The 22570-nt window shown below is 46.3% G+C and overlaps 1 pseudogene; it reads right to left on the reverse strand.

Annotated features, from left to right (window-relative positions):
* Positions 1-16383: 16383 nt before the first annotated feature.
* Positions 16384-22570, reverse strand: part of LOC138286924 (zinc finger protein 850-like) — a 173802-nt pseudogene continuing 167615 nt past the window's right edge.

Here is a 22570-nt window from a genome sequence, read left to right on the forward strand (position 1 = left end):
TCCTAGTACGCCTCATTATAATTCCTCTCTGCATCTGCCCTGGGATTCCTCACAGGTGTTAGGAGGCATTGCAAGATGGGGTAGCCAGAATCACCAGCAAAAGTGGGCGAAAGAGGACTTTGACAAACTGCCATTACTTGCATACAGCCTTTCAGTCATCTATGTACTCATCCAGTGTCATACACACTCACCTCTGAGCCGATCTCTGTCCTCTTGTAGTTGTTCCTTCATGTGTGGCACACTGCTGTTCCTCAGGACAAAGGAATCATGAACTGATCCTGGAAACCTGGCACTTACATGTGATATGTACTGGTCAGCTGTACACACCAATTCTATGTTTAGTTTAGTTTAGTTTTATGCATTTATAAAGCGCGTAGCTACCCTAGGGCATCCAAGCGCTGAAGGTACAGGAAGATCCAGAAGAAAACATGAAAGGAAGACTGGTGGCTAAAGAGAATGGTTTTCAATCTCTTCCTAAAAAGAGATTCAGAAGGTTCATAGCGAAGCTCAAGAGGTAAGGCATTCCAAAGATGGGCCGCCTTGATAGTGAAGGAATTTCCACCCCATGATCTATGGACGCGGGGTATATGAATCTGCTGGGCTAGAGAAGATCTGAGGTGTCGCAGAGGAGCGTGAGTGGAGATGTGTTTTCAGAGAAAAAATGGACCTTTGTTGTGTACGGCTCTGTGAGTGATACACATGGATTTAAAATGTATGCGCTATTTGACCGGCAGCCAGTGGAGAGCTACAAGAGCCGGCTTAGCAGATAGATGTCTGGGGCAGTTCGTAAGAAGCCTAGCTGCCGTGTTCTGTACAATCTGCAGCTTCCTTACCACGTATTCCGGGGAGCTAAGATAAAGGGAATTTCCATAGTCCAGGCGGGAAAGAATCAGTGCCTGGACCAGGATCCTTCTGGACAAGGCGGGAAGAAGATTGAGAATCTTCCTAAGAGATCTGATAAGACCAAAACAAACCGAAGAAATTTTCTTAGCTTGTAGTTCCATTGTGAGACGGGAGTCCAATACAAAACCTAGGCTCTTTACCTGTCCTTTAGGGGGAGGGAGACTGGTGAAGGCCTCTGAATAACATGTTAAAGGGGAGGCAGGAGAGCCATTGCCTAAAATGAGCACTTCAGATTTACCATCATTAAATTTGAGTTTGGATTGAATCATCCAGTCGCCTATATCCCTCATGCAGCCAGATAAGTTGACGGAGGGAGAATTTGCAGTACCGGAGAGGGAAACCACTAATTGAGTATCATCAGCGTAGGTGACCACTGAAAGATTGTAGGGAGTGACTACTTTAGCCAAGGAGGGTAGGTAGATATTAAAGAGAGTTGGACTTAGAGAAGACCCCTGAGGGACTCCACAAGCTGAAGGGACGATATCTGACAAAAAAAGAGCGGTCCAGAACTTGAAAGGTTCTTCCTGTGAGAAAGGAAGAAAACCAGGAGAGCGCTGGGCCTCCCACGCCTATCTTGAAGAGTCTGTCGCAGAGAAGAGAGTGGTCAACCGTATCAAAAGCTGTGCTAAGATCCAGGAGAATAATGGCTGCATTTCCTCCCTGGTTTAATAGTTGACGGGCAGATTCGGTCACCGTTAGAAGCGCAGACTCAGTGCTGTGTTGTGCTCTAAAACCCATTTTGGTGGGGTGAAGGAGCATATTTCTCTCCAGATAGCTCATCAGTTGTAGATTTACATGCTTCTCTAGTATCTTGGCTAGAATGGGGAGAAGAGCAATGGGTCTGTAGTTATCCAGGACCGAGGGGTCAAGTTTAGGCTTTTTAAGAAGGGGTTTTACAATGGCGTGTTTAAGAGACTGAGGGAAGAAGCCCGAGATAAGGGAATTATTAAGTATTCTAGCCAGAGGGGAAATGACAATGTCTGCGGCTTTTATAAGAATGGATGGGGGCAGGATCCAAAGGGGAGCCAGATTTAATAGCACTGAGTAATTTAAGGGTTAGCACATCTGTGAGCGGTAAGAACGTAGTTAGTGAAGGCCCAGCCGGTAGGGAATTCACTGCCAGCTCATCAGATGACTTCTGGGAGGAGGACAACGAAAAATCTGTATAGATCCTCTTAATCTTGTCCTGGAAATGAGCTGGTAGAGCGTTACTATGAGTAACAGAAGCTTCCATCGGGGAAGCCGGCATACGAATAGTAGTAACCTCTTTAAAAATCTGGAATATTTCTTTCTGAGAATTGGAAGGGTCCTCTATTTTCCTGCTACAGTAGCTGATTTGAGCTGCCTTAATGTTCTGATGATAATTTCTGAAGGCTTGCTTGTAATTTTCTTTGGCTGAAGAGCTATAGTCCTTTCTCCAAGTTCTTTCTAACTTTTTACAGTTTGTTCTAAGTTCTAATAGTAAGGGAGAGTACCATGGCTTAGATTTGAGGTGGTTTTTTTTTATTCTTAGTTTGGTGGGCAGTAGTAGTTCAAGAGTGGTAGAGATCAAGCTGTGGAAATGTTACAGAGTATTCAAGGGAGAGTCACTGCGGAACCTGTTGGAAGCACAAAGTGCAGTGTGCCAAAGATTGGGTAGCAATTTTGACCAAGTGCGACTCAAGGTGGTTAGCTTAGGCTGAGGGTCTCTGGGGAAATCATAGGGGAAGTTAAATGGAAGGGGAAAATGATCAGTCCATAGTAAAGGCAGTGATGGAGAGATGGCAAAATCTGAGATATTGCTAAAAAGCAGATCCAGAGTAAGGCCTTTCACGTGAGTGGGACCCATGACAAATTGGGTCATGTCTAACGCATTAAAGGAGGCCAACAGGGTTTTTGCCGAAGGGCAGTCTGGATTATCGAGATGAATATTAAAATCCCCAAGTACGGTTAGATTTGGGGTCTTACCTATGAGGCCAGCCACAGCCTCAGGTCGCGCTTCTAAAAAGGAGGCACAAGGGTCAGGTGGGCGATAAAGAAGAATTCCAGAGAAGGTAAAGGTGGCTGATAGATATAGGGAAAAGGTCATACCTTCACGGTCAGGGATCCTACGAGGCAATGTCAGATACTTAATGGTCTTTTTGTGAATAATTGCTATACCCCCCCTCTATTCTGTGATCTATCTATATGGGTTATAGAGTAGGAGGGGGGCAGGGACTTACAGATATCAACTGATGAGTCCTCATTGAGCCAAGTTTCAGTTAGGAACAGGGCATCGGGTATAGATTCTTCCAAAAGTGTATAGATATGTAAAGCATGTGCTGGTAGAGAACGGCAGTTGAGGAGTAGCATGTTGCCCAACTGTTGGTGGGGGGAATCAGAGGAATAGTCAGAGTGGTCCAGAAGCAATCAGGACAGGAAAAGCAGGTGAAGGAATGAAGCATATTTACCTTAACAGGGCATGGCAGGTGACTTCTAATGTTCATTGAGTGGAAGTTCTTTCTGGTCCTGTACACCTGTTCATTCACGGGGATAAGAGATATGTGGGTTACATCAATGGTACCTATCACATGCGGTATGTTAGCAAAGCCATAAAATCCAGACTTGATGGCAGTGAGTTCAGCCCTTTGGGGAAACTGGACATATGTCTGCAGGTGTTGTACAAATGCATCCAGGAATATGGACAGGATGAGGCAAAACATTGGCTGTGAGAACCCTGCACCCATGCCCACTGTCACCTGAAATGAGCCCGGATTCAAAAAATGGAGTACAGATAGCATTTGCACTTCAGTAGGGATGGCATGCTGATTCCGATTAGCCGGTCTCAGTACAGGATCCAGTAAAGCACATATGTCCTGGATTGTTGAACGATTGAGTCTGTAGGTGACAATTATGTTATGTTCCTCCATGGTATCCAAATCAACAAGAAGTCCGTACACAGATGGGGCCCTCCCTTGCCACATGGGTCTGTACCTTTGGGGAGGAAAGAACACATCTAGGGACACACATACACGTGCAAAACATGTTGTGAATGAATAACTGGTGTAAAGTTTGTAGGTTACACACACAAGCGATGTATGATATACAACTTTAGGCACATGTATGCAGTGATACCTCTGGTCTAATGTGAGGAACAGACACTCATGTGGGCGGACGACTAAGGGCTGGGATTTGAAGGCCCTGAATGGGGCCTCTGACCAGGAAATATGAATGTTATGCTAGCAAAATGGCAGCCTCCTTCCATCCAGATATGAACGAGTAGAAGTGACATCATTCCGCTGGCGGTAGTTGTCATGGAGGAAGGCGGTGTTCACCGCCGTGCACCGATTCATTGGTTTCCCTGGTTGTCAATGGGGGAAACTAGGCCTATCATGATCGGCGCCGGCTGTGATGGTGCACACCGCCGCGGAGCGTACGCCATGTCGTCACCCCAATTTCACTTGACTCCCAATTCCTGTGCGTGCTGCTGTGTCCTGACTCTGGTTACTCCAATGGCACGAGTAACAGGGGAAAGGACCCTCTTCACCACGGAGGAGCTGGAGAAGCTGGTGGACGGGGTCCTACCCCTGTATGCCAAGCTATATGGGCGACCAGAGGAGCAGGTGAGTTGTCAGTTGTCTTGCATGGATGTGTGTGATGGTGGCGGATGCTTGTATGCATGTGTGCTAAATTTGTAACTGCACAGGCGTAGACTGTGTGGCATGTACTGTTAGTGATCTGGTTAAATGATCCTGTGAAGTTTCCGTCCCATAGGGGACGACATGTTAGCTGTATCAGATGGGCATTTCCTGACGTCTGTTTTTCTTCTCTGTCTGTCCCATACAGGTCAGTGCCTATCAGAAGAGGGGACTCTGGCAAGCCATCGCCAAAGAGGTGCGGACCCTGGGGATCTACAACCAGCAGAGCACCTACTGCACAAAGCGGGGGGAGGACTTGCAGAGCTGGGCCAGGAAGACCTGCGAGGCCCAGCTGGTGAAGGCCTCCCAATGAGGAAGGGGTGCCTATCAGACCCTGACCCCCTAATGTCCCGCATTCTGGTGGTGGAATATATCCAAATTTGGCTGGGTGCTTGAAGGCAGCACAGCAGCCACAAGAGGGTGAGTACCAACACTGTTTAATACCACTATGATGGATGTGTTTGGGTGCTGTGGTATGTATGCTGTCTAGTGCCAGGCACTCTGACAGCTGTGTTCCAGCAGTCCTGCCCCCCATGGGCACGGAAATGGTGTGGAGCAGGTATCAAGGGTCACAATAGGCCCTTAGTGGTTGATCTACCTGTACTGTAGGATTCTTCGTGGGCACATGGACTAGTGGGTGCATTGGCTGGCCATGGCCCCCCAAGTATGCAGTACACACAGTTCATCAGGTCCGTGTTTCATGTGGGAAATTAGTTATAATCTGGGGTAGTGGCCACTAGTCAGGGGCATAGTCATGACTATTGTTGTAAGTGCTGCGTGTAGGTGTGTAAGCTGGATGGGAGTGTGTGTGCACCAAGTATGTATATCCATTCAGGTATTTACAGATTTCTCTCATGTTTTGTCTCCCCACCCCTGTGCGCTTGTGTTATTTGTGTACATCAGCATCATGTGGTGAGGGAGCAGTGGCACCGGCGAGTGGGGATGCAGCGGCCCACGGTTCCAAGGAGGCAGAGTCGGCGGAGCCCAAGGGGACCAGTGTGTTGGAGGGCGAAGGGAGTACCATGGGGGAGGCAACTACCACTGGCAGTAGTGACTCTGATACCTCCTCCAATGGGAGCTCCCTGGTGGTGGCAGACCCTTGTGGGCCCACCAAATCTTTGTCATCTTCCGCCACCCCCATGCCATCACCGCCCTCCCAGTTACTCCCCACCCAGTTGCCCGTGCCTGCTTACCCAGGAGGGTTGGCATCTCCTTTGCCCCAGGCACCTCATCCCCTACCGCAGTCAGCCCTGCTGCCCTCACGGAGGAGGCTATTGACCTCCTGAGGACCATCTCTGTAGGGCAGACAACCATTGTGAATGCCATCCAGGGGCTAACATCCCAGATGCAGCAATGCAATGCATACCTAGAAGGCATTCACAGTGCCATGTCTGGCCTACAGAGATCTTTTCAAGCTCTGGCCTCCTCTTTGACGGCAGTCAGTGTCCCTGATCTTTCCATCCCCCATCCAACCACCACTACCCCTTCCAGCACCCCACTCCATTTGCCCATCCCAAGCACACGTTCAGACAACCATGCACACACCTCAACACAAAAGAAGCACACAGAGAAACACAAGCACCACACTTCCCACCACAGGCATACACACAGCCAACATGCAAAGGCACACACGACAACAGCCACTTCCCCCAGTGTGTCCACCTCCCTGTCTGTCACCTCAACATGCACACCCACAAGCACTGCACCCCCAGCCACTGCTGCTGGCCTCATTTTGCAGTCACCACAACATCTGCCATCCAGTCATCCACCCCAGACACCACACCTGCACTCACTACAACTACACTGACTGACACACTCACCAGACCTGCAGACACCCAGACAACATCCATTTACACTGGCAGCCTGTCTTGTCCCACTGTGTCTACCCCCCTCCTCCCAAGACACTCAAACGTTCCCAGACACCCACTCAACACACAACCACCACACATCAGCATACTCTACAGGCATCTGAATCCACCTCCAGCATACCTACACCTGGTACAACCACTCCCTCTACCTCCACTCCCACACCTTCCTCCATATCCACCCCAACTGCCCCTAGGAAACTCTTCCTCTCCTGTGTTCACCTGTTTGAACCCATTGGCCCACCCCATCTCGTCCCTAAATGTGGCCATCTCCTTGCCCTGTCCACTCCTTCCTCATCCAAGTCTGCCCCAGTCCGCCTTTCCCATTCCCGTGCCCCTTCCCCAGAGAAGAAGAAGCCCCATGTTGCCTCAGGTACCTCTGCCACCCCCGGTCCAAGCCCACACCCCCACCTTCCAAGGGCAAACCCAAACCCTCTCCACCTCCCAAACGTAAGCCCAAGACCCCCTTCCAGGCGTAAGTCCCCACCTCCGCCACTCCCTGTTCCCTGAGGTGCCTGGCTGCCCCATTGATATCCCTTTATGGCGGAGTACCCTGTGCACATGTTGGAGTCAAGTCCGGCCCATTTGGGCCCTTCAGGGTAGTCTCCATGGACTGGCCAATGGCCTTATTTGGACATTACTATTTTACTTTTGTATTAAAGTTCGTGTGCCCAGTGGTGCTGTTGGCACAATATGGAGACGTGGTTCATCGTTTCATTGTGGGGGTGTGGGGTGCACATGTGTGTACTTTGGACAGGTCTTTGTTGCCTTGTCGTAAGTACTGTTTATTCTGTGGTGTATGGCTTGTGATAGTGGGAGGGGATGGGAGTGCGCTGCAGGGTGGGTGGGTCGGGTCATGTGGGTGTGTAACTGTGCCCTTTCTTCCCATGTTTACTAGGTTGCGGTACTTACCGTTGTCGTCTTCGTTGGCGGTAATGTTGTGGAGGTATATGGCAAGGAGCAGGACTGGCATTATTTCCAACTCTCTCTCCATGTCTGCTTCAGCGTGTGCCTACGGTGAGTGTTTCCTTGTATTTGGTTTGTTTCCACCACACAAATCGTGGTTCCCGCCCCGGAACTGACGGCAGTCTTGTGTTTTATTATTTGTTGGGTGGGTAGGTGGGTAGTGCCTTTTCGTCGGCCTATAGGCAGCCTCTTCCATCATTGTCGGCACTAAAATGACGGCGGTGTGTGGATGGATCGCTACTTGTGTCTCACGGTGGACCGGGGCTGTGGTGCTGGACAGGACTGTGCTTCGTGTGCCTCACGAGGGGTGTCCACAGGCCACGATGCAGGAAGCGGCGTCAGTGTCAGCATGGAGCGTCGTCGTCGGGGATGCCAAGGCTGTGGTCTGAGCAAGGGGATGCGGAGTGCGGGGCCCAGAGGTCACGGTGCAAACAGAGGCTCATGATCGTGTAAGGTGGCATTGTTGCTGAGACCAGCGGTGCAGTGCAACGTGGTGCATGGCTCCATGTGGCATCGTCTGGTCACGGTGCAGACAGTGGCGTCGTCGATGGTGTCATGTTGGTTTTTCTTCTGTTGCAGCACAAAGCACACAGTTCCCATGCTGTAGGCAGATGAAACTGAAGAATTTGATACCCATGAGACTTCCAAAGGGAGGCAAGCTCTACTCCAAGCCCCTGGAGAAACTTCACAAGCAGGATACACAGCAAAGTCCAGTCTTTGCCCTCTTTAAGACCGAAGCAGCAACTGCAGGCCAACCCAGCAAACCACACATACCAAAGGGGCAGTACTCCTCCTCCAGCTCTTCTCCTTGGCAGAGGTTCCTCTTAATCCAGAAGTGTTCTAAAAGTCTGGGGTTTTGGTTCCACTACTTATACCCCTTTCTGCCTTTAAAGTAGGAAAACTTCAAAGGAAAGTTTCTGTTGTTCACAAGATCCTGCATTGTCCAGGCCTGGCCCCAAACACACACCAGGGGATTGGAGACTGCATTGAGTAAGGTCAGGCACAGCCCTTTCAGGTATTAGTGTCAGCTCCTCCCTCCCCACTCTAGCCCAGAAGAGTCATCAGGATATGCAGGCTACACCCCGGATCCCTTTGTGTCACTGACTAGAGGGAATTACAACAGCCCACCTGTCAGTCTGACCCCGATGTAGAATACACAAGCAGGCAGAGACACAGAATGGCTTAAGCAAGAATATGCCCACTTTCTAAAAGTGATATTTTCAAACTGACAATATAAAAAACAACTTTATGAAAGATGTATTTTTAAATTGTAAGTTCAGAGACTCCAAACTCCAAATCTTTATCTGCCCCCAATGGGAAACTGCACTTAAAGCATATTTAAAGGCAGTCCCCATGTTAACCTATGAGAGAGATAGGCCTTGCAACAGTGAAAAACAAATTTGACAGTATTTCACTGTCAGGAGATGTAAAACACATCAGTGCGTCCTTTCCTTAACATACACTGTACCCTGCGCATGAGGCTACCTAGGGCCTACCTTAGTGGTGCCTTACATGAGTCCAGCATACCATAAAAACTGGAGGTCAGAAGGCAAAAAGACAGGGGAAAGACACCAAAAGATGCCATGTCTCACAGAGATCATATAGTGCCTCACAGGCTCCATTCCTATTTGGCCCTGGTGAACTACTGTTACCAAGCGGTCAGTGGTCACCTCTACAGAGGGGAGCTGAAAACCTAGGAATGCAGCTGCCCTGCTCAACACCTCAGTGAAGGAAGAGCTCACCTCCGTTGCAAGACTGGGAGGGGAAAGAAGGTCCAAAGCAGGTTAGGACCCAAGGTCATTAGCCTCTCCGAATTCTGTCAGCCACCTACCTGCCTGAGGCTGGACAGTCTCGTCCACAGGGTCACTAAACCCCAGCTCCTCTTCTTCACCTCGAAAAGCCTGTTCCCCCCCAAAATAAATGTCAGGGGACTGATGAGAAGGACGGAAGGTTTTCAAATCAGGCGGCATCATCAGTGCCGTACCAATGCCATCTGGTGTCAGAGCATCTTTGTCTTGGTGCAGGATAGGGTAATTGGTTAGGAGTCAACTGGGGCTGCTGATGTCAACTGATTGAACTTTGGTGTCATAGGTGGGAACCCTGAAGGAATGTGCACCGGAGCCAGTACATCTCCAAGTACGGATCCACAGGACCTAACTGATACCAAGGGAAACACGTCGCAGTGGAGTCAGGTAGGATACCTCTCACCTCCTTGGGGCTAGGAAGCATGCCAGAGTAAGGTTGGGGCCACAAGATTGCATGAAGGAAATTGTAATAATCCCACATCTGGGCCAAAGTCAGCCTGGCTCCAAGGAAAGTAGGGATGCGCAGGACAGGCTCATATGCCAACACTCAAACCGGGGTTCAGGAGAGCACATCGGAAATGCCAGACGTACCTGATGAAGGCAGATGCGCTTGCGTTTTGCAGTCTGCTCCTTCGACGTTAAGGGTGACATGTCTGTCAGAATGATATCAATCACAGACGACACTATGTTTGTTAGGGAATAAATCCTGTTGGACAGAGTGCTTACGCCGTTTTCGACAACAGCTAAAGCCTTGTCTAAGTTTTCCTTATTGATTTGCCTTAAAAGCACAGCAGCTTCTATCTGAGAAAGCTTCCAGATCTCATTATACATAGCATAGATGAATCTTTCAGAGCGTAGCTTTCTAGGACCTAGCAAAAAGTCCTGCAAGTCTACATCTTCAGAAGGAGTGCTAAGATGTTCTTTAACTGCGGCTAATGTGTTAGACTGTACCCATTTTTGGCACAGTTTACCCACACTGTATGTTGTAACTATACCCGTGTGTTGACCCGAGACGAAGCAAGGGTCTGGCCGGCTAATCTTCAAACCCCCTGAGGAATTAAAAAAACTTGCCTGACATCTATTGGTGTCTATTGGCCAAATAAACCACCCGCCGGGACTGGAAAGTGAAGAGTTATAGGTAGCAGCCTGAAACTTTGCATCTAGCTCTTCCTCAGTGACATTCACGAAGAATTGCCAATCATTAAACTTTGCTGGTATGGGGATACTGGGCATCTTCATTTCTTTTATTTTTGCTAACCCCAGACAAGATGTCTGTTGAAAGGTGTCATTTAAAAAGATCATTTGCACAGGAATCAGGCATGCTCTAAATAAAGCTTCCCTACCCTGGATTTGCCAATTATGAACAAGAGGCGTGCCAGGACATGTGTTAATAGTAAAGAGTAGGATCAGCACTTGAATGTCGTCCTCGTTGGTACTTGTGACTCGCTCTCTGACAGTCTGTACAGGTGGTATTTATAAGGATTATGAACAAGAGGCGTGCCAAGACATGTGTTAGTAGTAAAGAGTAGGATCAGCACTTGAATGTCGTCCTCGTTGGTACTTGTGACTCGCTCTCTGACAGTGTGCAGCAGGTGGTATTTATAAGGATTATGAACAAGAGGCGTGCCAAGACATGTGTGAGTAGTAAAGAGTGGGATAAGGAGTTGAATGTCGCCCTCGTTGTTACTTGTGACTCGCTCTCTGACAGTGTGCAGCAGGTGGTATTTATAAGGATTATGAACAAGGGGCGTGCCAGAACACAATTAGGCATTTCCCAGCTTTCCAAGATAAATCAGGTGTCGAATGGGTAAAAATGAGTGGATGAAAATCCCAAAACAGGAGTAAAAACCAAATCCCAGCATTACTTTTTTTGCAGGTTCTAAGGGATGTGATCCAGGTTCGGAACTTTACCTGTCATAGAACTTCCATCGTAGTAACAAGACTGCAAGGATTTTGGGCGGCAGCACCACTGAGCGTGGGGGACTGAGTCTGATCCCAAAATGTGCAACTCCTTAGGGAGGTCGTGGTGGAACAGATCATACCCCTTTCTCTCAGTTACATACGTCTCATACATGCAAAGAAAAAACAGAAGCAGGCTTTGTTTCAATACATTTATTGGAGCAACTGCGTTCTATGTAAAAAGGCATGAACTATGATTATGAGCATAATGAAAAACAACACTATTATAGCAGTGACCAAAAGAATGAAACACAGGAACAGTCCCGTCATATTATCACAACAGTGTATCTAATATCACTACCTATACTACTCAGTTTGTACATGAGAGCTGTTAGAAATGGGGTCTCTAGTTGGCAGATGTATACACCCTTGTCTAAGTAGGGACCACAATCCTGGTCAGGGTAAGTCACAACATAATCTAAATTATCCTGTGCCCACCCTCCGGTACCTTGGCACTGAGCAGTCAGGCTTAACTTAGAAGGCAATGTGTAAAGTATTTGTGCAGAACGTATACCATAACACAGTGAAAACACAACAAAAAGACACCGCACATGTTTAGAACAAATAGAGAATATTTATCTGAATAAAATACTGTTGAAACGAGGAACATCCAATGTACACAAGCAAAGTTATGAATTTTTAAATATTAAATACAACTAATGCACCTAGAAACACAATAGCTCCAACTAGGGCTATCACGGCGCCGTTGACGGAGTCGTTACCAACAATTCGACACTATTGGTGCCAGTCACGGAGTCAAATGGACCCCCAGGAACTGTACCTTTTGAAAACGAAGAAAAAGGACGTAGCACAGAGTTGGAAAGAGGCATCGCTGGAGTCGGTGCGGTGTCAGTCCCTTACGGTTTCTGAGGAAAGAGGCGTCGGTTCCACGTTGCAGGGGTAGATGATGTGGCGGCATCTGCGATGCGTCTATTCCTTGTGATCCGGCAGGGTTGCTGGTTCCGGTCTGTCAGGACGAGATGTATCAACTTCGCAGTGTCGTGATGACCCTGAGTGATGTCAGCGGAGTCGCAGCAACATCGGACTTGCATTGAAGACCATGGTCATTGCTTGCAGCAAGGTCCACAGAGCGGGAGCAGGCTGCGGTGTAGCTGAAGTTGTTCTGGAGTCGCTTACTAGCAAAAAGCTAGTAGTTCAAGACTTTGCTGTCCCTGAGACTTCAGAACAGGAAGCAAGCTCAATCCAAGCCCTTGGAGAGCACTTTTGGGGGAAGGCAGAGTCCTTTTAGCACAGTCAGAGGGCAGCAGACCTTCTCAGCAAAGCAGTCCAGAGAGTCCTTTGGGCAGCCAGGCAGGCCTTCTGACAGAAGTGTCTGAGTTGGTGGGGTCAGAGACCCAGTTTATGTGCCCAAACATGCCTTTGAAGTGGGGGAGACTTCAAAGAGTGGTTTTGAAGTGAACAATTTTCCCTTTCAGCCCAGTCCTGTCTGCCAGGGTCCCAGTGGGGGGTTATCAGTCCTTTGTGTGAGGGCAGGCCACTGGCCTTTGAAATGTAAGTGGCAGGCCCTACACCCTTCCAGCCCAGGAAGAACCATTCAGTATGCAAATTAATGCAGATGTGACTGAGTGTCCTGTGTATGTGGTTGTCTGAGTGAAATGCACAAGGGAGCTGTCAACCAGCACAGACCAGATGTTGATTGGAGACAGGCTGTAAGGCACAGATGGTTTTAAGTGCAGAGATATGCTCACTTTCTAAAAGTGGCATTTCTAAAATAGTAATATAAAATCTAACTTACCAATAAGCAAGATTTTCTATTACCATCCTGGGTATACTAAATATGACCTGGTTACCCCTTTCAGATCAGAATCTACCACTCAAAAAGTATACGGGGGCAGTCCTAATGCTAGTCTTCGAAAGGAGCAGGCCGAAAACGAGTCCTAGTTTTCACTACTAGGACATATAAAACACATATGTACATGTCCTGTCTTTTACCTAGATAGTACCCTGCCCTATGGGTTGCCTAGGGTCTACCTTAGAGGTGACTTATACGTAGCAAAAGTGGAGCTTAAGGCTTGACAAGTACTTTTTGATGTCAAGTTGAAGTGGCAGTAAAAACTGCACACACAGGCCTTGCAATCGCAGAGCTGGGACATGGTTAAGGGGCTACTTGTGTGGGCGTCACAATCATTGCTACAGGCCCAGTAGCATTTAATTTACAGGCACATGTAGTGCACTTTACTAGGGACTTATAAGTAAATGAAATATGCCAATTGGGGATGAACCAACATTACCATGCTTAAGGAAGGGAGCATATGGACTTTAGCACTGGTTAGCAGCGGTAAAGTGTGCAGAGTCCTAAAACCAGCATAAATAGTGTCAGAAAAATGGAGGGATGCAGACAACAAGTTGGGGGATGACCACCCTAAGGCTGTCAGGTCTAACAAGAGCAAATACCAGTGATTGTTGTGATGCGCCCATCTAGTCACGGAAGGGAAGCTCAAGCCCCATACCTGTGTTCAGAGGTAAAGAAGAGGTCTGTTAGTCTGCTAGGAGTCCTCCCACGTAGACACAGAGGAAACAGAGAGTTTCCGCAGAAACTGAGACGACGTGCGTGCAGCACGAGTTGGCAAGCTGGCTGGAATGTCACCTCTGGGCAGTGTGATGTTTTATAATAACATATCTGTTGTTCTAAGAAGTGCCCTGATGTGACAACGCATATTTGTCTGTGTAGGGTAGACAATGTACCCTTTGTTTCGTCAGTACCCAGTAAATATTGTGGGGAACCTTGGGTTGAGCACAGGATGAAAATCTCATACAAAGAAATGAATAACAGATTCTGCATGGAAGGACAACTGATAGAAAGGATAAAAGCATCTCCACTAAAATGAAGCTTTGTTAAAATAATAAAAGAAATAAAATGTAACTAGGTGAAAGGGCACAGGCCTTATGCCCAGGACTAAATACCATGCCCGTGTAAATGTTAAAATGACCTCACAACAACCTACTCACAGGCGTTCGTTACTCAAGTCACTGGTTCGGTAAACTTCACGAGTTCCTCTGGAACACCCATCTTGATCATTATACATTCAATAAAAGTGGATGCGCTGCTTTGTAGCATTTATCTTCCCATCATCCCAGAAGGAGAGGGAGTACCATCCCAAGCAAAGAACCTGTCCTCAATCCTAGAAACATCCAAATAGGGGTCCTTCTTTGAGCCGTCACGCTATTGAGACTGGACCCCTCTAATGTAACCTATAACAACGTGCTTGCTGACAGAAGTCAAGCTATTAATCCTCAAACCCTTCCTAATGCCATCTGCGCCAGGCCCCAGCCCGATCAAAATACCGACCTTAGGTGTACAGAAACAAACATCCAGGACACTTCTAAACTCACCTGTTCCAGAAACCCTGCAGAGAGCAGTCGTCCTATTGAGACTGGAACCCTTCTAATGCCACCAGTACCAGGCTCCCAAGTGAGAACGGTCACGCTGGCGACACTGGACCCTCTAATGCCACCAGTACCAGGCTCCCAAGTGAGAACGGTCACGCAACACTGGACCCTCTAATGCCACCAGTACCAGGCTCCCAAGTGAGAACGGTCACGCTGGCGACACTGGACCCTCTAATGCCACCAGTACCAGGCTCCCAAGTGAGAACGGTCACGCAGGCGACACTGGACCCTCTAATGCCACCAGTACCAGGCTCCCAAGTGAAAACGGTGACGCTGTTGACACTGGACCCTCTAATGCCACCAGCACCAGGCTCCCAAGTGAGAACGGTCACGCTGGCGACACTGGACCCTCTAATGCCACCAGCACCAGGCTCCCAAGTGAGAACGGTCATGCTGGCGACACTGGACCCTCTAATGCCACCAGTACTAGGCTCCCAAGTGAGAACGGTCACGCTGGTGACACTGGACCCTCTAATGCCACCAGCACCAGGCTCCCAAGTGAGAACGGTCACGCTGGTGACACTGGACCCTCTAATGCCACCAGTACCAGGCTCCCAAGTGAGAACGGTGACGCTGTCGACACTGGACCCTCTAATGCCATCAGTACCAGGCTCCCAAGTGAGAACGGGCACGCTGGCGACACTGGACCCTCTAATGCCACCAGCACCAGGCTCCCAAGTGAGAACGGTCATGCTGGCGACACTGGACCCTCTAATGCCACCAGTACTAGGCTCCCAAGTGAGAACGGTCACGCTGGTGACACTGGACCCTCTAATGCCACCAGCACCAGGCTCCCAAGTGAGAACGGTCACGCTGGCGACACTGGACCCTCTAATGCCACCAGTACCAGGCTCCCAAGTGAGAACGGTGACGCTGTCGACACTGGACCCTCTAATGCCATCAGTACCAGGCTCCCAAGTGAGAACGGGCACGCTGTTGACACTGGATCCTCTAATGCTACCAGCACCAGGCTCCCAAGTGAGAACGGTCACGATCACACAGTTTGTGGGTCAGTGACTTCCATTAATGATCCCTTGCTCTTCGGTGGGAGAGAAGCTTTGTCCTAGGCCTGGTTATCACACAGCATGTGGGGGGTCAGTGACTTCCATTAATGATCTCTCACTCCACTGGAGAGAAGCTTTGTCCTAGGCCTAGGTATAGGCTGTGTGGGGGTCAGTGACTTCCATTAATGATCCCTCACTCACATTTGCTTCACTACCAATGGTCACACAAATCACATGTCCCTAGTTATAAAATGTGCTGTTTAGAACTGGTTTGTGTTTGTTCAAAAGTCAAAGGAATTTAGTCCTCCCAAAGGTTTGTGTGCTGTGTTATGTATAAGGATGCATGTGTGGAAGACCAGTCTGTTTGCTGGCTCTCACTGGCTGGGTGGTGGTGATGGTGGTTGATGATAGGAAGAAGTTGCAAGACTCGGCACTTGGATAAAATTAACCCAGTGGAATGCATTCATTGTTACTGCCTGTGTCTAATGAAGACATTTCTGTTTTTTTCTTAAGATGTGCATATTATATTACTGGGCTGCTTTATGAGTGACGCTGGGGTTTGGGAATGCCCTGTGTTGTGTGGTTCCAGCAACACAGAAGTCATTTTCAGAGGATGCAGAACGCAGCAGATTGCGGAAAACCTTGTTCTTTAAGCTGAAAGAATAGGTGTGTGCCTCTAGGAGCCTGGGAGGGGCCCCTTCCACAGCACACTGCACTGGCAGCTGCCCTTCTGACCAAGTTAGCTTTTCCGACTTTGAGAGAAGGATCTCAGCACATCTCTGAGGCTTTTTTACCTTTCAACCCAAGCTCTAAGCTTCAATCAACATCTTTTATCACCTAGTGCTTAGTGAACCAATTCATCAGAGGTTCCGACTTGTTTTTCAGTCATAATGGCGTATATTTTCTCAAAGTGGCCTCGTGGAAAGAAGAAGACTGTAACTGATGCACTTAAAGTGACCGTAGTTTGCTTGTTTGACTCTCATTCTCTACAAGAATGTGATATCTATAAAAAGTTGTCAAAAAGAAAACCAAAAGACAGAGAAACAATAAGTCTGAGAGGCATGTTACAAGGGTTGAGGAAGAGAGAAAGAAAAGAATGAACTAGATAGATCAGTTCCACAATCTACATCAAACTCTCTCTCAAAAGTCTCAGAGGTCGGCCAAAAGAGAAAAGAAAGATAACATCATCCTGAACCTCACCATAAATCGATGTCAAGAACACCAACAGAGACATCAAGCCCATCAGGTCCAACCTGTTTGCGGCCCAGAGAGTGTTCGCCTTGTCAACACTGAACGCATTCAACATCTAGAAGACAACACCATACATCGCCTTTGATGTTGAGAGTGAAAAGATCACCGTTGGCTCAAAGTCATCCACCAGCTAAGCCACCATCAACATCAGACAGAGCAGTGTTAACATGGAAGTGTCATCACTCACCGTCAATGAGACCTCTGTCAATGTTGAGCGCCCGCCACTCACCGTCTACAGTGACACTATCAAAAAGCACAGCTGCAGCCAATCTTGGGAAAAACAGGGCTTATGTCTACCCATATCTAGACGATTGGCTTAGACAAGCAAATGCTACTGAAAAACTCAGCCTCCGATTTTCAGTTCACAATAAATCTTCTGCAAAAACTAAACGTAATTATCAACCCAGAATAATCGGTTCCAAAACAAGTCCAAAGTCTAACTTAATTGGGAGTGAGGATAGACACAAGTACATCTTGCATTTACATACACCCAAATGCAAGGTTCTTTATGAGTCGTCTTCAACAGGGTCTTAATGTTGTTGCAAAGGTCAGAGGTCACAGATGAAAGACAGCTGGGAAGAACACATGTATCTAATGCAAAAGGCTAAGCTATATCTAGCATGGAGGACAAAAGGTCACAATTTATTTATTGAAAGGTGCATATTTTCAGGAGACAGCTCCAAAGAAAATCATAGTAACGGATATCTCATTAAGAGGACGGGGAGCCCACTTAGGTCACCTCACATTATAGGGTCTTTGGGCATCCAAAGAAAAAAGGTTCCACATCAACCTTTTGAAAGTTGTTCTTCTACCCCTAAAAGCTTTCCTACTTGATTTAAAATCAGACAGACAACTCAATTTGCACACATTACACGAACAAGCAAGAAAGAACAAGATAAAGGCAAGCTCATGTAGCACTGGACTCTAACCAGAGGAATCTCGCTGTTTGCATTACACATTCCAGGAAGCCAGAACCCACAAGCACCTTGCGCAGGGTGATGCAGTCTCGCATCACAGCACCGCACAGGTCTAGGGCCGTGGCTTCACCAGGTCCAACTCAGCCTGCACAGGACGATGCCGAGCCATGCAGAGTTCCACTGCACTGTTTTCGTACCAAAGTCACAAGGTAAAACTTCCAGCGGGATGAATCTGGTCCTTTATCCGGCCGTGTTCCATCGTGGTCAGCCTAAACTTGTGACTTTGTTGTGGTGTGGGGCAATAAGATACCCACAACTGATGCTTCGCACCTTTTTCTGCTACTTTTAACTAAAACCGTAAAAACATATAACACCTATTCTGCTGATTGGATTTTTGTTGTTACGATACCAGTTTATTTATTACAATATTGTTCTAAATTGGTTTAGGATTCTTATTTTTCGTGCGTTATGTTTCACTTTATTACTCTTAGAGTGCTACATGAGTACTTTACATATTGCCCATAAGTTAAGCCCGACTGCTTACCAGGGGGTTAAGCTCAGATTTATTTAGTGACTTTTGTGGTTCACCTTGACAAGGACTGTGATTATTATTAGACAGGTTCTCATCCTGTACCAACGATAATCCAATTTTGTACAGGCACTTTTAAAATCCTACAAATATCTCTTCTTTTCTTCATTACGAATAGTCTGGTTTTCCATCATCTTTATAACATCTGGTATTTGAATGTTCCAAATATTTGTAATTTTATAATTTTCTGTAATTCCTTCACCTTAGAATAACTGCACATTTTTACTCCCGAGTATGTCCACATATGGATCAGTATTATTGTTGTTGTACTTAAATTCTTGCCGTGTTTGCTGCATCTCCATAAATTATTTCTGTGTCTGTTGTATGATAAGGTGTGTTCGCTGATGTTTTTGTAGGTTTGATAATTGACTAATGCCGTTCAGACATTAACTGCAATGGTAGGTTTATTATTCTGTGTGTTCACTGATTCATTAATTCTGAAGAGTCAATAAAAACTCTCCCACATTCACTGCACTGGTATGTTTTTTCCTCTGTGTGTTCGCTTATGTTTTCGGAGAGATGATAAGAAAATGAAGCTTTTCACACATTCGCTACATCTGAATGGTTTGTTTCCTGTATGTGTTATTTGATGTGACCTCAATGTTGCCAAACAATTAAAACTACTCTTGCATTCACTGCAATGGTATGGTTTTTCCCCTGTGTGTGTTCGCTGATGTTGTTTTAGGCTTGATAATAAACTAAAGCTCTTCTCACATTCGCAACATTTGAATGGCTTTTCCCCTGTGTGTGTTCGCTGATGATTCCTTAAAGCTGAAGATTCAGTAAAGCTACTTTCACATTCACTGCAATGGTATGGTTTTTCCCCTGTGTGTGTTCGCTGATGGCTTTGTAAGTGTGATAACCGACTAAAGCTCTTCACACATTCACTGCACTTGAATGGCTTTTCCCCTGTGTGCGTTCGCTGATGAATCTTTAATGCTGAAAGGTAACTAAAACGACTTCCACATTCACTGCACTTGAATGGCTTTTCCCCTGTGTGTGTTTGTTGATGGGTTTGTAAGCTTGATAGCTGACTACAGCTCTTCCCACATTCAATGCACTTGAATGGCTTTTCCCCTGTGTGTGTTCGCTGATGAATCTTTAATGATAAATTGTGACTAAAACTACTTTCGCATTCACTGCACTTGAATGGCTTTTCCCCTGTGTGTGTTCGCTGATGGCTTCGTAGGCCTGGTAACTGAATAAAGCTCTTCAGACATTCACTGCACTTGAATGGCTTTTCCCCAGTGTGTGTTCGCCGGTGTCTTTGGAGGCTTGATAACTGACTAAAGCTCTTCCCACATTCACTGCACTTGAATGGCTTTTCCCCTGTGTGTGTTCGCTGATGAATCTTTAATGATAAATTGTGACTAAAACTACTTTCACATTCACTGCACTTGAATGGCTTTTCCCCTGTGTGTGTTCGCTGATGGCTTCGTAGGCCTGGTAACTGACTAAAGCTCTTCAGACATTCACTACACTTGAATGGCTTTTGCCCTGTGTGTGTTTGGTGATGCTTTTTTAGGTGTGATAATCGACTAAAGTTCTTCAGGCATTCAGTGCAATAGTATGGCTTTCCCCCTGTGTGTGTTCGCTGATGTCTTCGGAGATCTAATAACCTAATGAAGCTACTTCCACATTCACTGCACTTGAATGGCTTTTCCCCTGTGTGTGTTCGCTGATGGCGCTTTAGGTGTGTTGAGTGACTAAAGCTACTTTCACAATCACTGCACTTGAACGGCCTTTCCCCTGTGTGTGTTCGCTGATGCTGTTTTAGGTATTTTGACTGACTAAAGCTACTTCCACATTCACTGCACTTGAATGGCTTTTCCCCTGTGTGTGTTCGCAGATGGCTTTGCAGGTTTTCTAATCGACTAAAGCTATTCATACATTCATTGCACCTGAATGGCTTTTCCCCTGTGTGTGTTCGCTGATGGCGTTTTAGCTGTGTTAAGTAACTAAAGCACTTTCCACATTCACTGCACTTCAATGGCTTTTCCCCTGTGTGGGTTTGTTGATGTTTTTTGAGGAATGACAATTCCCTAAAGCTTTTCATACATTCACCGCAATGGTATGTTTTTTCCCCAGTGTGTGTTCGTTTATGACCTTTTAAGAGTGCGGATTGACTGACGCTATTAACACATTTGGTGTAGTTTAATTGTTTTTCACATGTGTGTGTTTGCTGAGGGTGCTTTAGTTCTGATGACAAACAAAAGCTCTCGCTGCATGTGTATGGTTTTTCTTTCTTGGTTAGTGTCTCAGGGTCTGGTATATATCTATATACATTCCATGTCTGTGTTTCCTGATGGGCCAACATGGCTGATAAAGCCCTTGGGTAATTCTCACAGTCTGTATGTGTGTGGTATTTTGGACATTTGATCTCCTGTTTAAAGTAGAATTATTATTAAATTCTTATTGTACGCAAAATATGTGTGAGGCTTCTTTGGGGGTGATTTTGTTTTTAGTTTGGATAATGGTTTAGCACACTTGCAGGTAAAGATTCACCCCCCTTCTGGTCGGTGCAGAAAGGGACAGCATTCTGTATTTTAGACAGCAGAATTCTCCTTTCCTTTGCCCTTCAGTTGTCTGGCTCCGTTGTGCCTTCCTCTGGTTGCTGTGGTTTTGCCAGAAAGAGTTTACAATACACGTAGAGGAATGAATAGTGGTGTATTGTCATTTTAGGAAACAGAGCACTGCTGTGAACACATCATACTGATCTCAAGATCAAACCTAGTATTGCACATGTGTTTACACATGAGGAAGTTTGTCAGTGTTGTTGCCTTAATTTTCTTGAGGTCATTTCTTGTGGAGTGGAGGAGAACATTCCCTGAAAGGCTCTTGACTGCTTCTTCCAGGATCTGTCAGTTTATGTTCAGGTTCCCCTCTCGCCGACAGCACTTGATGTTTTACTGACATTATTTATGACAGTTTTTTCAGATTTACAATATTATCTTCATTATTCATAATCATTGTGTGCATTCAACGCTTGTTTCCTGTTGGATGTAAAGAGATTGAAAATCGCTAAATGAAAACGTAATGGAATGTGAGTAGACAATATTTATCTGGTTGTAAAAGTCATCTCTTCTTCACCATTTCTGAGACTTATCAAGGGACGTTTCACCGTACACAAATATTTAACTAAAAGTTCTGTTGAACAAGTCACATTTTCTTTACTTCAAAAAAGGGACATTCACCAGTGTTCACAGAGTAACTTACTAAAGAAAGGGCACTCACGGAGCACCAACATGCTATAGGTACAGCTTTAGGAATATCGCATGGACAAGATTTCATTTAAAAAAGAACAGATTGTGGAAACAGAGATGGATCAGGACAGGATGCTGTTTAGTTTGAGGAACTAAAGGAAACTCTTGAGGAAGTATTCAATAAGGGTATCTCTTCAGGATGTATATAACAAAGGAAATTCTACAGAAAGGATATAATAAAGGTAACTCTTTGGAAACTGTATAAAAAAGGAACATTCAGGACGTATATAATAAAGGGCTCTTCAGGAAGTATATAACAAAGGTAATTCTTCAGGATGTATATAACAAAGGGCTCCTCATGAAGTATATAACAAAGGTAACTCTTTAGGACATATATAATAAAGGGCTCTTCAGGAAGTATATAACAAAGGTAACTCTTTCACACTCTTCTTTACAATCCTTTCCCATTCACATTGGATCAGTTGAAGTGCCAACTCCTGTCTTTAAACTGTTGTTTGTTAAGTTATCTTTGCCACTTTCCCAGTCACCCTGGGTAGGGTCAAGCATTTCTGCTTTCTGCAAACCTGGATGACTGGAGCATTATCGTGAGTTGAGGTGGATTTTCTATCGCAATAATATCCGTCCATCTGGCCCTGACACTAGTGTAGGTTACAAGGCCTAGCTCTGGCCCTGACACGTTACACACACAAGAGATTCTTTAGTTCTTCCTATAGCAGATAGAGTTTGGATCCTGTTGCACCTTAAGCTTCAGCACCTTTCAGAATGAGGGGTTCATTAGAATACCTACCTTTACATTATGTGCGCAGACAAGACACACACACAACAGCAATATCAGTCATTCAGCTCTTAATAGAGTGAATTAATCACAATCAATAATTGACCTGACATATCCCCGCAGCCAACAGATGTGTTCGTACTGAGGGCCTGATTTTGAGTTTGGAAGGCAGGTTACTCTGTCACAAATGTGATGGATATCCTGTCCGCCATAATACAATTCCTGTAGGGTATAGTGGGATATCT

Source organism: Pleurodeles waltl, chromosome 4_1, assembly GCF_031143425.1.
Source record: "Pleurodeles waltl isolate 20211129_DDA chromosome 4_1, aPleWal1.hap1.20221129, whole genome shotgun sequence".
Lineage (NCBI taxonomy): Eukaryota > Metazoa > Chordata > Amphibia > Caudata > Salamandridae > Pleurodeles > Pleurodeles waltl.